General features: G+C 44.4%; 1 long non-coding RNA gene across 1 annotated transcript in view; it reads left to right on the top strand.

The window, feature by feature from the left end:
- Positions 1–16113, top strand: part of LOC139227099 (uncharacterized) — a 144990-nt gene that overhangs the window by 68013 nt on the left and 60864 nt on the right. The window contains exon 2 of the long non-coding RNA XR_011587380.1: positions 7014–7114. This is a non-coding gene — a long non-coding RNA (uncharacterized lncRNA). The remainder of the gene's footprint in view (positions 1–7013; positions 7115–16113) is intronic.

Here is a 16113-nt window from a genome sequence, read left to right as displayed (position 1 = left end):
CTCGCCACCATGCTCCACCTCATAGTCAGCAAGCTCCCTGCTGGAGTGGAACTAAACTACAGAACCAGTGGGAACCTGTTCAACCTGCGCTGTCTCCAGGCCAGGTCCAAGGCCACCCCAACCTCTGTCGTCGAGCTACAGTACGCGGACGATGCTTGCGTCTGCGCACATATACAGAGGCTGAACTTCAGGACATAGTCGACGTATTTACTGAGGCGTACGAAAACATGGCCCTTACACTAACCATCCATAAGACAAAGGTCCTCCACCAGCCTGTCCTCACCGCACAGCACTGCGCCCCCCAGTCATCAAGATCCACAGCGCGGCCCTGGACTCCGTGGACCACTTCCCATTGGGAGCCTCCTATCAACAAGAGCAGGCATCGACAATGAGATCCAACACCGCCTCCAGTGCGCCAGTGCAGCCTTCAGCTGCCCGAGGAAAAGAGTTTGAAGACCAGGCCCTCAAAACTGCCACCAAGCTCATGGTCTACAGGGCCGTAATAATACCTGCCCTCCTGTATGGCTCAGACGTGGATCATGTACACTAGACACCTCAAGTCGCTGGAGAAATATCACTAACGATGTCTCCGCAAGATCCTACAAATCTCCTGGAAGGACAGGCACACCAACATCAGCATTCTCGTCCAGGCCAACATCCCCAGCATTAAAGCACTGACCACACTCGATCAGCTCCGCTGGACAGGCCATACCGTTCACAAACCAGACACGAGACTCCCAAAGCAAGTGCTCTACTCGGAACTCCTTCACGGCAAACAAGCCAAAGGTGGACAGCAGAAATATTACAAGGACACCCTCAAAGCCTCCCTGATAAAGTGCAACATCCCCACTGACACCTGGGAGTCCCTGGCCAAGACCGCCCTAAGTGGAGGAAATCCGGGAGGGCGCTGAGCACCTCGAGCCTCAATGGCGCGAGCATGGAGAAATCAAGCGCAACCAGTGGAAAGAGCGTGCGGCAACCAGTCGCACCCACCCCTTCCCTCAACTACTATCTGTCCCACCTGTGACAGGGACTGTGGTTCTCATATTGTACTGTTCAACCACCAAAGAGCTCACTTCAGGAGTGGAAGCAAGTCTTCCTCGATTCTGAGGGACTGCCTATAATGATGATGATTTTCAGCAGTTCCTGTAGATGACAGATGCACCTCAAACTCTACCTGTAGAAATATGTTTCCTTCAGAAGTGTTATTCTTGCAGCTGAGAATTTACAAACCCATTTCCAGTCTCACAGAATGAGTAATTCTTATTTCATCTTGTGCCATTCAAATAGTTTTAATATGTGTTGATAGTATCTGTTGCTGCTGTCTGTGCCCACAAACATACAGGAAACACTGTCCATTTTGAAAGTTCTGAACCAAGTCATCATTATTAGTATACAGACAACTTATAAAAACAGAGTGGACAATGTTGAGAATGTTGGTAAAATGCTGTTCAAAATAACCCTGGAGTTAATTTAATTCTGCCCAATATAGTAGTTCCCATGGCAAAAATATCCCAGTGACGAGGGAATTCCTCAAACGTACCTTTTTATTTTTGGATTGGTACTGAACACATGGGAAAATTATATTTAGGTCTTGTTTAATTTTTGGTCAGGATATGTTCCCAGATTTCTATTAACAGGTGCGATGTTGTCTGAACCTTAAAAATAATTTGGTACACGAATGTATAAATGTAAAGCTGAAGGAGCACTTTATTTTAATCCGTGCTCATTTAGATACTTTGTGAAAGGAACATTTGCAGCATTTTTTTTCATTCCCCTTGCATCCTTCGTTAGCTTTTGACAAACTTGTAAAAAGTTCAGAACAACCGTTTGCTACCCTGTGTGTGTGTTTCTGTAGAGTCCCTTTAAGATGCTTCACTGACAGTGTGGAGCAGTGGTGTCCAACATAACAGTTCTAGGGCCAGAATCCTGATGATCTCTTCTCCAAAGCTCAGGCAATCCAGTTCGATTTGTGCTTATATTTCTTATTTGCTGGTTTATCCTGTTTAAAATATTGTGGGCCTGGAGGTTTGCAAATGGCACTTTTCAGCACTATTGCCTCATCGATGGATAAATCCTAAATTAGATCGCTCGTTCTGTTAATGTCAGCAACCTGAGATATGTATCCACACTAATGGAACATGGATTGAATCTTTAAATGTAGCCTTGAGGCTTGATGGTATACACACTTGAGGCCCATAGAGACAAATGCTTGGACAGCCCTAGGTAAAAGCATCTCCAGGAGTGTTTAAGCTCCCCATACCTCTCTGTAATGATTTTACTGTTGCATTACTGCATTGCACCTGAGGGACATTTTGGATCAGGACTACAAGGTCACAGGATATGTGCTTCTCCTTACACAGCAATGCTCTTGAGTGTCACACGATAATCTGTAAAGAGATGAGGAAAGGCAGTAACTGTGATATGCAAATCACCGTGATGATATCTGTCATGTATGTATGCTTGGGGTTACTAGCCACCAGGTGACACCACTGTCAGAGGTCATTGGGCTGTATGCACGTGTGTGTGGCCCAGGTATAAAAGGCAAGCCATCATGTAATGTAATCACTTTGGGCCCTAATAAAGCAGAGCCAGGTTGGTACCTGTGTTAGTTTACAGTATTCAGTCTATCGAGTTATTACATGCATAACATTTGGCGACAAGGTAACTTAAGAACCTTTGCATGCAAAAAGGAGCACAATTGGAATACTGGAGAGATTCGTGGAGGGAGAGGACTGGGCAGGTTTTGTAGCTCGCGTGGATCAGTACTTCGTGGCCAACAAAATGGAGGAACTCACTGAAGCAGTTAGGCGCAGGGCGGTCTTCCTCACGGTTTGCGGTCCGAAAATCTATGGACTCACAAAGAATCTTCTCTCACCTGCAAGTCCAACAGACAAGGACTATGAGGAATTGTGTGCTCTGGTACGTGACCATCTCAAACCAGAAGGCGGCATCATCATCTCACGATATCGATTCTACAAGCACGATCGTTCTGAGGGCCAGAATGTGTCGGAATTCATTACCAATCTAAGACGTCAAGCTGGACCGTGTAAGTTCGAAAACACATTGGGAGACATGCTGTGGGACTTCTTTGTAATCGGCATCAAGCACGAGGTGATCCTGCGTAAGCTACTGGCGGCGGAGACGCTGGATTTAAGCAAGGCCATCACGATTGCCCAGGCATTCATGACAACGGACAAAAACTTAAAGCAGATATCATCGAAAATCGGAGCTCGGCAAGTACTGTAAGCAAGATTGTATTGTCGTTTGGCAGAGCTGCATATGGCAGGCCTACTTGACTGCGTATGCGAACCCTGTGGCTGTTCAAAGTCTGTCAATGGGAATGAATCCGATTTCACCGTGTTGGCATTGTGGGGGCAATCATCGGCCTCTTCAGTGTCGGTTTAAACAGTACATTTGTAAAGGCTGTTCAAGACTGGGGCATCTCCAGTGCATGTGTCCGCAACAAAGCAAGCGTGCTGCGACACACCACATGGAGAATGATGACCAGTATAGCGCGGATCCGGATATGCAATCCGAGATACCAGAGGAGGAAGTGTATGGATTGTTTTAATTCCTAACAAAGATCCAACTGATGATGATTAATGTGAAACTTAACGGTGTGCCGGTACCGATGGAATTGGACATGGGTGCAAGTCAACCAATAATGAGCCAGAGGACATTCAACAAGCTGTGGGGCTATGAGGTCTAAGCTAAGTCCAGTCAATGCCAAGTTGCGTACATGCACTAAAGAACTCATAACGGCGATTGGCAGTGCAGTAGTCAAAGGTGTCGTATGATGTTGCAGTTCATGATTTACCGTTCTGGATTTTTCCAGGCAATGGTCCAATGCTGTTCGGCAGGAATTGGCTAGAAAAAATCAAATGCAATTGGAACGATATCAAAACGTTGTCGTCGGAAGATGATACTCCATGTGCTCAAGTGCTGAGCAAGTTCTTCTCGGTGTTTGAACCAGGCATCGGCAATTTCACGGGAGCCAAGTGCAGATCCACGTGGACTCAGATGCAAGTCCATCATAAAGCTCGGGCGCTTCCATACATGATGAGGGAGGTCGAAATCGGACTGGACAGACTCCAGCGTGGAGGGGTCATATCACCAGTCAAATTTAACGAATGGGCCAGCCCCACTGTTCCTGTGTTGAAGAGTGATGGCACTGTCAGGATTTGTGGAGACTACAAGATTCCGAACAACCGAGTTTTGAAACAGAATCAATACCCATTACCGAAGGCTGATGACCTGTTTGCAATGCTAGCCGGGGGGAAGTCGTACACTAAACTGGATCTGACGTTGGCCTACATGACACAGGAGCAGGTTGAGATGTTGAAGAAAGTTACGTGCATCAACGCTCATAAAGGACTATTTATCTACAACAGGTATCCTTTTGGAATTCGCTCGGCTGTAGCCATATTTCAGAGGAACATGGAGAGTCTACTGAAGTTCGTCCCTAGAACCGTCGCGTTCCAAGATGACATTCTGGTCACAGGTTGTGACACCGCCGAACATCTGAACAACCTGGAAGAGGTTCTACATCGTCTGGACAAAGTGGGACTCAGACTGCAATATTTGAAGTGCGTCTTCATGGCACCGGAAGTTGAATTCCTGGGGAGGAAAATTGCTGTTGACGGCATCAGCCCTACAGACTCGAAAACCAAGGCCATCAAAAATGCACCCAAGCCTCAGAAAGTGATGGAGCTGCGTTCATTCCTTGGTCTACTCAACTACTGCGGTAATTTCCTACCTAGATTGAGTACTTCATTAGAGCCACTTAATGCTGCTAAGAAAAGGCAACAACTGGGTTTGGGGTGCATCTCAAGATAGAGCTTTTGAGAAAGCTACTAATCTGCTTTGCTCTAACAAGCTGATGGTACATTATGATCCGTGTAAGCATCGAGTATTGGCCTGTGATGCTTCATCATAGGGAGTTGGTTACGTGCTCCAACAAGCTAATGAGTCGGGTAAACTACAACCTGTTGCGTATGCTTCTAAAAGTTTGTCAAAGGCAGAAAGAGCCTACAGCATGGTAGAAAAAGAAGCATTAGTCTGTGTGTATGGGGTTAAAAAAAGATGCATCAGTACCTGTTTGGTCTTCGATTTGAACTGGAAACAGATCACAAGCCACTCATTTCATCATTTTCGGAAAACATATGTATCAATACCAATGCATCGTCTCGCATCCAGCGGTGGGCGCTGACATTATCTGCCAATGATTGTCATTCGCCATAGACCTGGCACTGAGAATTGTGCCGATGCACTGAGCCATCTGCCATTGCCCACACCGGAGGTAGAGACGCCACAGCCTGCAGAACTACTATTAGTTATGGATGCTTTTGAAAGTGAAGGAACCCCTGTCACGGCTCAACAAGTTAAGACCTAGACCAACCAGGACCCGATATTATCGGTTGTGAACCATTGTATCCTTAGTGGTGATTGGTCTGCCATACCCAAGCAAATGGGTGATGAGATCAAACCTTACAACCATCGCAAAGATGAACTATCCATTCAGTCAGATTGTTTACTGTGGGGTAATCATGTTGTTATGCTCAAGAAAGGCAGAGAGAAATTTGTACATGACCTACATAGCACTCATCCCGGTATTGTCATGATGAAAGCCATTGCCAGGTCTCATCTATGGTGGCCTGGAATTAACTCTGATCCGGAATCATGTGTGCATCAGTGCAACACTTGCATGCAACTAAGTAAAGCACCAGCGGAATCGCCGCTGTGTCTGTGGTCGTGGCCATCTAAACCATGGTCCAGGATCCACATCGACTTTGCAGGTCCTTCCTGGGAAAGATGTTTTTCGTTGTGGTGGGTGCATATTCCAAGTGAATAGAGTGTATAATCATGTCATCCAGTAAATCCACAGCTACCATTGAGAGCCTTCGTGTCATGTTTGCCACTCATGGTCTGCCCGACATCGTTGTAAGCGACAACGGACCTTGCTTCACCAGTATGGAGTTTCAAGAGTTCATGAAACTCAATGGTATCAAACATGTGAGGTCAGCACCATTCAAACCCACATCTAATGGTCAAGCACAGTGTGCTGTCCAAACCATCAAGCAGAGTATGAAACGTGTAACTCAAGGTTCACTGCAGACTCGCTTGCCATACATATTGCTTAGTTACAGGTCAAGACCCAACACACTTACCGGGGTCCCCCCTGCTGAACTATCGATGGAGAGGTCTCAAGACCAAGCTCTCTCTCATCTTCTGACTTGATTACAAAGTCAGCAGTGGTATCATGATCGCGCTGCTGTGTCACGCAACATTTCTGTTAACGATCCTTGGATGCACTAAATTATGGTCAAGGTCCCAAGTGGATCGCCAGTACGGTTACGGCCAAGGAGGGTAACAGAGTGTTTATCGTCAAGTTCAAGAATGGGCAAACATGCAGGAAACATGTTGATCAGATAAAGCTGCGGCACACGAATGAACCGGAACAGTCTGAGAAAGAAACAATCAGTGACCAACCAACCTACCCTCAGTCATCAGAGGACTCTGCTGTCATCAATGAATCTGGACTTTCAATCCCTGACATGGTCATTGCCACTCCCATCAGATTGGCTACCCAGCCCCCAGTCATAACAGACTCAGAACGCTCGCCCAAGGCTGGAGTTGAACTGAGACGATCAACTTGGGAGTGGAAAGCCACGGACCGTCTCAATTTGTAAAAAGACTGTTACTAATATCTTAAAGGGGGATATTGTCATGGATGTATGCTTGGATTTCTAGCCACCAGGCGGCGCCAGTGTCGGAAGTAATTGGGCTGTGCGCACGCGTATGCAGCCCAGGTATAAAAGGCAAACCATCATGTAATGTAATCACCTTGGGCCCTAATAAAGCAGAGCCAGGTTTGTACCTGAGTTAATTAACAGTATTCAATCTATCGAGTTATTGCATACATAACAATGTCCATGATGAATGATGGTTGTCAGTTAGTGTGGGAAATAATACAAAAAAGTATTTCATGCTTGGAATTCTATTTCACAAAGGAATTGTCAACACATGGAATAGACTTCCCGGTAAAATATGGATGTGAAAGCAGCAACATCATTTAAGACACAGTTGGGACAGTGGAATATTTTTGGATAAGGTAAGATGTGCTGAATGGTCTCCTCATCGTGTATTTTTCTTGTCAAGAATATTCAGGAAACATTCTGAGAAAAGAAATAAAAAAATTCCATGGGAACTATGACATTAAAAATCATAAATTATATATTTCACCAACAAGACCAATTAGAGCACCAAAAATTAAAAGATGCTCAAATACTTATACTGGGATACGAAGAAAATGTTGAATGGATCAAAAGTGAGTCTGGGAGCTGAACGACCTCTATGACACAATTTGACCTTTTTTGTTTTTCCCACACAGCACTGCATGACGTGCTTAAAGAGTGCTTCTATATTTAAGATACAGTGTGTCACTACACTGCCAATCTCAAGTCGCAAGCAAGAAACTCTCAGTTTGTCTGAGATTAAAAAGGATTAGAGCAGTGATGCCGTTCCTTTTCACTTTGAAGAAGGAATTAGATTTTCTGTTGACTTTGCTCTATGTGAATGCCCTTGTCATTAACTTTCCCACTCTCACACTCAATTTATCAACTCTGCTCCAATACTATAAGTGGTTTACCACATGAAAGGTTTTGTTTTGAAGAAGGCTGATGCTAACGTGTGAACGTTACCATAATCATGTTACTGTAAACTTTAAAAATACACCAGTGAACCATTGGAGGGGCGGGGGGTTGGGGGGTGAATAGCCTAGACGAGTAGTAGGTTAGAATAACACCTCGCATCTCGAAACCCACAGCTCAGATCAAGCACTGACCAATCAGAGAATATTTTTTCTGTCTCACTTTTTCCCTCTCCCTGCTCTCTCTATTTCTTCTTCGTCTATTTCTGTTTGTGTTTCTCTCTCTTGCAGGGTAATTTCAGCATCAGAGGTCACTATGAGCAACGCATGGCCTGTGTCTGATTTTCATCGGTTAATAACATACTTGTAGACCCAGTTTCACTTGTTACAAACCTGCAAGCGGTCTACGGAAAGGGTTTAACAACATAAACGCAGGAACTAGCTCATGTAGGGCTCCTAAAATCCAAATTATACAGTGTAATAATTGGTCACATTTATCTCCTATTCAGTATATGTTGATCCTGACTCAAATAAATGTGCAGCGAATATGTCCCGCTTTTTTTATTCCCCTCCTCAATTTTCGTGAACTGAATGGGGACGGGTTGAAATTTAAAACATAAATTCACACAGGCTTTGCACCCATGTCCACACGAGGCCTCAATTTAGGCAGCCAGTCCCAATTCCTGCGCCTCCCCCCTCCAAAAAAAATAAAAACAGACGAGAACCTTGTTAAAATATTTAAACTGGGGTCCGAAGATATGTTTAGGACCTCAATGTAATTTTAACTTCCAGTGGAAGTGGAACTGTGAGTGTTGAATGGCCAAACCAGCTTTCCTTTAAAGGGACTGCTACAGGTTGCTTCATGAAAGGGAAGTAACCGCTTTACCAATGTTTTTTATAGGCCGGGGGCACCACAAATTGGCCCCGCAAAAGTCGTCTTACCTGCTGCTGTTCACTCCCAAGCATTGCGTTCACCCCTGTGGCTCGGCTCCTCAGAGGAGTTGACGGGTTTAGCGCTGTTCAGCACTGGCAGCTCGGGGCAGTTATCAAAGGAGGCCCAACCACAAAATCAGATCGGGCCTCATGCCAATATCATCGGGCGGGCATAGTGGATGCCCCATCCACCGCCTGCACCATAATCAAAGATCGCCTCCATTGATCCTTTGCTGGACTTTACATCTAGAGTTGCGGCCTGCCCTCTCGTTGTTCAGTCAAGTGGCCATTATTCATGAAAGTTGGGCAGGGAGCATGGCCAGGCTATTTAACTGTGAAGACATCACAACCCATCTCAATCCTCACCCTATGTCCAAACAAACTTCCCGCGGGGATCACTTGATAGTGATCGGGAAACCCCTCTCAAAATGTATTGTTTCCCTCCGTAACCGAGGACTGCTGAGACCAATTGTAGCACCTCTAACACAGTCCTGGCCGTGATCAGTTATTTTAGCACACATCAAGGGTCAAATCTACAACACTGTTATCCACTGATTAGCAGAATTGAGGTTTTACAGTTGATCGTTCAGGGCTGCATTTGAGCCCATTGCCTATGTTATGCTCCTGTAGCTCGTGTTTGGGTACAGTTCCATAAGTTTCAGCCGCCCAAAGTAGCTCACACAAGAGGCCATTCTTCGTGCGTAAGCCTGAGCAGTGAGCTGTTCAACTCTGGAGAATATTACAGATGAGCTGGACCACTGTTCACCTGAAATCTGTGCATGCACACTTTCCAGTAGCGGTGACTGGACAGGACCAGGCGTGGAAACTCTGGCTGATTTCCCCCTCCCCTCACTTCCCCTTCCGGTACTAGTACACTGTGTGCCAACTGAGGTCAGCTAATGTAGCACATACAGAGATCAGACCTGCGACCCTCCTAGCCTGTACCTCAGTTCCACCCTGAGTATTGCATTTACAAGCTGAGCCATCACAGGAAACTGAATTTTTCTACAACAGTTTTTTGCTTTAATCCATTGCAGTCATTACTTATTTTTATGATTGTGGGTCTTTTTTTGATACATTTATGGATTTCCCAAAAACTACTGCCTTTGTTCTCTTCATGGAACTGTTCACTGTATTGGCAGGACAGAGTTATGTGCCACAGAAAAGAAATATGTTTGATTGGTGCTCACGCTCCATGAGAACCCAATTCTTTTATTGCAGTTCCTGGGATTAATTTTTGAACCTGCGCCAAGCAATGACTGGATTGTAAATATCTGTAATAAGTGTGCAGTTGACTGTGAAAATGACAACAAAGTTTGTGTTTTGTCCTGGGGGCTATTCTGGTCAAGTGCTGTTTTGTCTGACTAATCCTCAGCACTAGAAACCAAAAATGTTCTGGGACAATTCCTATTGCCCAGTGCTTTTCCTTGCCTGGTATCACAGGCCTCTAGCAAAATACATCAACAAGAAAAAAATCATGGCCTCAGGAATTTAAAGCAAATATTGCAGCATAATTGCGAAGACTGAAGAAAGATTAGTGACCAAAACACTACTGATTACTGCAGGCGAATTACGAGCAATTTTGTTATTTTGTGAGGTTTAATGGTGACACAATGCATAAGGGACTCTCTCTCTAACTGGACCATGGTGTGAACCACTCTTTTTAAAGTTGATCTGGGTAAACATATAGTTCAAATAATTGTCAAGAAATACATGGAAATCCTAAATAGGTACAACGTCTCAAATCCGGCTGTCCGAAAATTGGAATTGTTCTTCCTTCCTTTAACCCTGCATCGTTCCCCTTCCTCCCTGTTGTTCCCCAACCACATAACTTGTAACTCATGAGGTGCCCTTAGGCCTAAGTAAGATGTGATGGTCCTTATCTTGCAGTGGTTTTCAAATATTTCTGTGTAGGAGACCTCCTGCAAAGATGGACACACTCCCATCGAGCGGCGAGGGACGAGGAAACCGGTAAAAAAAAAGGTAAAAAACGCAGTGCCGGGGGGGTTGCGGGTAGTGATAATCGGCGGTCGGCAAGGAGTGCCAACAGCGAGGTCCGAAAAATGGAAACATCTGAAAACCGGCACGGTCTTGGGTCCCGAGGTTGCCAGATTTTAGATGTTGTACCTGTACACTAATACCAGAGAACTATATATTCAAATGCTATCCAATACTTGCAGAACAATACACAGGACATCGTGTCGTCTGCCGGCTTTTCCTGTAGACTATGCAAGCTAGACACCTTAAGAAGTGTGGTCAGCCAGGTGCAGCTAACTTCATGTGAGACCAGCAGGTATTGTATTCATTCAGTCCTGGGTCAGTGTGTGTTGAACTCAGCCTGTGCTAAATTAGCCAGATTCAGAAGGAGCGGTTGTTCTTTCATTCACACTAAAGCATAAGTATCAGACAAGGAGTCCCGAACCTGGATGGTCTGTCCAATTTCTAAATATTTGTAGACCTATCAGCTTGTTTTTGTGGCTATATACGAATGAACCACACTTTCTGCAATAATAGCATTGTTTTCCTTTGGGGAGCTGACATTGTCCTTCTAGCAATTTGGACAACTAACCCATGGGAGTGTGTTCATCTTTTCAGGGGGTCTCCTACACAGAAATATTTGAAAACTACTGCAAGATAATGACCATGACATCTTACTTGGGCTGCGGCACCTCATGAGTTACAAGTCATGTGGTTGGGGAACAACAGGGAGGAAGGGGAACGACGCAGGGTTAAAGGAAGGAAGAACTTGCATTTATATAGTCCCAAAACACATAAAGGCAAATATTGATGGAAGCAGTTGTAATCTGATCGGTCAGATCCAGATTTTGAAATGGAACCGAACTGGTCCTGTCAGGAGATGCTGTTGTCCATGTTTGGAGGATGGGTGCAGAGGTTGTTCATGATCATGCATGTGTACATAAATGCGGACTTGGAGATTGTGCTCTTTCCAACAACAACAACTTATATTTATATAGCGCGTGTAACGTAGTGAAATGTCCCAAGATGCTTTGCAGGAGTATTATGAGATAAAACAATTTGTCACTGAGCCTTATAAGTAGGAATTAGCGCAGGTGTCCAAAAGCTTAGTCAAAGAAGTAGGTTTTAAGGAGGGTGGTTGGGGGGGGGGGGGTGGTTGGGGGCTGGGAGTGGCTTGTGGGTTGGGCTGGGGGCTGGTTGGGGCAGTTGAGGTTGTGGGGTGAAGGGGGGGTGGGGGCTTAGGGGAGGTTGGGGCATGGGGTGAAGGGGAGGGTGGGTGCAGGGTGAGCGACCTGTGGCCTATGGGAATGGGCATTTTTATGAGAGGCAAAGATTCCTTCTCTTCATTCCACATCCACAATTCACACACTGGATGCACCCACCAACGATCCTACAAATCTCCTGGGAGGACAGGCGCACCAACATTAGCGTCCTCGACCAGACCAACATCCCCAGCATTGAAGCACTGACCACACTTGATCAGCACTTCTGGGCAGGCCACATAGTTCGCATGCCAGACACAAGACTCCCAAAGCAAGCACTCTACTCTGAACTCCTTCATGGCAAAAGAGCAAAAGGTGGGCAGCGGAAACGTTACAAGGACACCCTCAAAGCCTCCCTGATAAAGTGCAACATTTCTCACTGACACCTGGGAGTCCCTTGCCAAAGACTGCCCAAGTGGAGAAAGTGCATCCGGGAGGGCGCTGAGCAACTCGAGTCTCATCGCCGAGAACATGCAGAAATCCAGCGCAGGCAGCAGAAAGAGCGTGCGGCAAACCTGTCCCAACCATCTCAATCACTCTCTGCCCCACCTGTGACAGCAGAGACTGTGGTTCTGGTATTGGACTGTACAACCACCTAAGGATTCCTTTTAAAAGTGAAAGCAAGTCTTCCTCGATTCTGAGGGACTGCCTATGATGATGATCATGATGATTCTATGTATTGCATGAACAGCAGTCAGCAATCCTGTATGCAAATCACATGGCCACATTTCAGTGTGGTTCATGTGAGACGCATATGGATAGTCTTTTAAAGGTGTACAATATCCCATAGAAAACAACATTCTTACAACGTTTAATAAAGGTCACAGTGACAAGAGGGTGAACTTGAATTGAAAATACTAAAGTGGTGAGACATTTGACACAGAATTTTACAGCACGAAAGCAGGTCTCACCCTATCAACAAATCCTTCCATTCCTTTCTCCCTCATGTACGTATCCAGCTTCCCCTGTGCTATTCGCCTCAACCGCTCCATGTGGTAATGAGTTCCACATTCATGTAAAAATTTAAAAACAACAGTGTTTAAAAACAATACCAGTGTTCCTTGTAAGACGCTGCTCCAGGGAACCCGTGCAGCTGGCTTGCAGACATTTCAATGCAAGAACCACGCACGGCACAGCATTATTAAATGTCCCGCGCTGACTCTTAATGGGGCCGCGCAGGGCCCCAAAACATTACAGGGAACATAGCACACTACATGGAGTAACATAGACGAAGCTTGTAGTGCAAAGCAACTTTAAACCAGATTGGGATCACGATGATTATCGTGTAATGAATCAAGTCACATACTTATTTTCCTCCAGCAGTAGGCACCAGAAGTGAGATCACTTATTTACCATAATAATCTTGTGAATTTATGGCATGTAAATTGGATGCATTAGAACTTGATAGGATCAACTTCCTTTTGCCAAAGGAAAAATTGATGAACGGGAGATGGTGATACAGCACAGATGATTCAAGGGGTTCACAACACTTTAACACTGCAAATATTTCAGTGATGTTTTTGCTAAGATTATTCGGTCGTTATCCGTATTTAAGGAAGCACTGACCAATTTGTTTTTATAATTGTGTTGATTAGAGAAACAGCACGAAAACCTCCTGCTAATAACAGTACCCCTTCCTGTTCCGTGTTTATGCTCTGGGATATGTACCGTAGTAATTTGCTCTGATTTTGTTTGCCCACATATGTTTCTGCTGTTGCAACAACTATGCACAATAGCCTCTGTAACAAAGAGCTGGAAGAGCAATTACCTTGAAGGAAACAAAGGGTTTGTATTTATATGGCCTTTCACTACCTTAGGACACCCTAAAGTGCTTCATAGTCAATGAAGGTGTCAAAAAAATCCATAAACCCGTCACACTTGACATGTTGGGAGAAAATAAGGCTGTAACCAGTAAAAAAAACTGAAATCAAAGTGACCGAGTACTTCAGAGCCTCAATGAAGTGACCAATACCTTAAAGTATTGAGGCTTTGTTTTTCCAAATTGTATCCCCTTGACTGTCATATTCCAGTATCTGCAGATTATTAGTTTTGGGGGCAAAGGTGTGCTGATTTTTGAGATTTATTAGTAAATTTCCAGTTACGTCTGCATTTTGTGCTTTGCATAGTATTAAGTTAATGTCCAGCTGAAAGAGCTTATCGGAATTATATTCTTAGTATGTGTCAAATGGGTTCGAAGTTCGAATTTCAGCACATGGTTTTAAACATTTGTGTGATCATGTGACCAGTTCAGTGATCACAATGTGAATCAGGTCAACTTTGTTTACTATATCACTTCATGTTGACTTGAACAGCAGGTCAGAATAGCTCCAATTATAATTTTATTGATCAGCGTGTGAACTGTTTATTTGCTTGCTTCACTTTGCTGCATTTTCTTCTTCATGTAATCTACCAAAACGGTAATATTTACATTGAACTGTTTTCATTGTCCGAAATGCCTTTAATTATTAACAGTTTAAAGATTTGACAGTGATATGCGAACTAATGGACATGGCCTAGTCTTCTGTGGTGCGTTGTGCAGCTGATCAAAGCCTTCCAGGGATTGATGTGGAGCATTTTAAATAAGAAACAGCGATTTACCAAAATATTTGGTTAACTAATATAATTGATCTTTTCCTAAATACTATCTTTCAAACAGCAAAGCCTAGGTTTTCACTTCTGCTAAATTGTGAGGTTATCATTTATTTTCTCAAGTTTGTTTTTGTTTCGGTGTATTTTTCTATCTGTTTGGGACCATTTAGCTCGACGGACAGAGAGACACGTTGGGAAATTGCAAATGCAATTACCAGAATTACTGTTGTTGCTCAAATTCACTGTGCATTTTTGCTGTCATTATTTAATAAAAATTTGGAATAATTACCATTCGATGCTCAGAATTGCTGGAAAAACAAATTGCAAATACATTGCAGTATAAACAAAATTATAGCAATTTACTGATCCAGTTTAGCAGTTTGATTTAGATGTTGTACAGAACTGACGTATTTGATGATGCTGATCTACCTCATAAAATGTCAATGCTTCATTTTATTTTGTTTTTTTTGTACGTGTTTATGCTACTAGAACTGTGCATATTTTTATATTGGGCACAAACTGTTCACACCAATATAAAGTCAAGCGGTCTTCAACTGTATGTTATTATTGCAAGCAAGTTTATATTTTTTAGATTCAAAAATGCCCATAAAGCATTATTCGTCACTCCCTCTCCTCCCTTGTAGTTTCAGTTTTCAAGCTGGGGTCAGGATTCCTGAGGTCCTCCGATCTCGCCATCTGTCAGCAGATTTCTGAATTTCCTGTATTTATTGATTTAGCAGCACCTCATTTCTCTTGCCGTATACTAATGAAACAAACACGTGCTCTGCATTTATAACACTGTTTTCCGTTGGGTAGCTGGTTACTGTCCCTTTGGAAGTTAAGACCGGGAGTCGCCAGGAGTAGGCCGATATATGCAGGGGGTCTCCCACATGGAGAAGTTTGAAAATCCCTATTGTATTGCATTCGCTAATCAAAGTCACAAATGACATCTTGTGTGCCTGTGGCTGCAATCTTTACCTTGGAGTCGGGCCGGGAAACTGAAGATTCTGCACTGCAGAATCTAACTTAATGGTCCCAATTAAAACAGTCATGCGCGTTTCCCAGCCCAGTTAAATGTAGCGGGTCTGATGACATCACCAATGACTCGCTTTCAGCGCGGATATTTAAAACAGCCTTGCACACACCTCATTTGAAGGTTGATGTAGGAATGCAAGAGGTCTCAATAGGGCAATAAAACTGGTAAAACTGTGGGTCATGGGGACAAGGCAGAGGGCAGCACCAAGCCTCACCGATATCTCCCTGGAGGTTCTGGTGCAGGCAGTAAAAGTACACAGGGAGGTCCTCTTCCCTGGTGATCAACGCAAACGACCACCCAAAGACACAAAAAGAGCCTGGCTGGAGATCGCAGAAGAGGTCAGTAGTAAGGATGTCGTGAGGAGGATGTGGATCCAGTGCTGGAAAAGATTCAATGATCTCATTAAGTCAGCAAAGGTAAGTACAATGCCACACTCGCTCTCATCCTGATGTGCCTGTCACCACAACCACATTACTCTGCCTTCCAAATCCTGCTCCTGCGCATCATTCCTCACACCAACCTTACCTCACAGGTCCACCTTTCCCCCTCTGTCCATGTATCTGTTCACATCCCCATTGACGAACCACCACTGACACTCTCCCCTCGTCTTAATAATATCATAGAAAGTAATACCACAAAAGGAGGCCATTTGGCATTGGCACCTC

Source organism: Pristiophorus japonicus, chromosome 16, assembly GCF_044704955.1.
Source record: "Pristiophorus japonicus isolate sPriJap1 chromosome 16, sPriJap1.hap1, whole genome shotgun sequence".
Lineage (NCBI taxonomy): Eukaryota > Metazoa > Chordata > Chondrichthyes > Pristiophoridae > Pristiophorus > Pristiophorus japonicus.
Note: the sequence above shows the minus strand (reverse complement) of the source record. Positions and strands in the feature narration are given on the sequence as shown.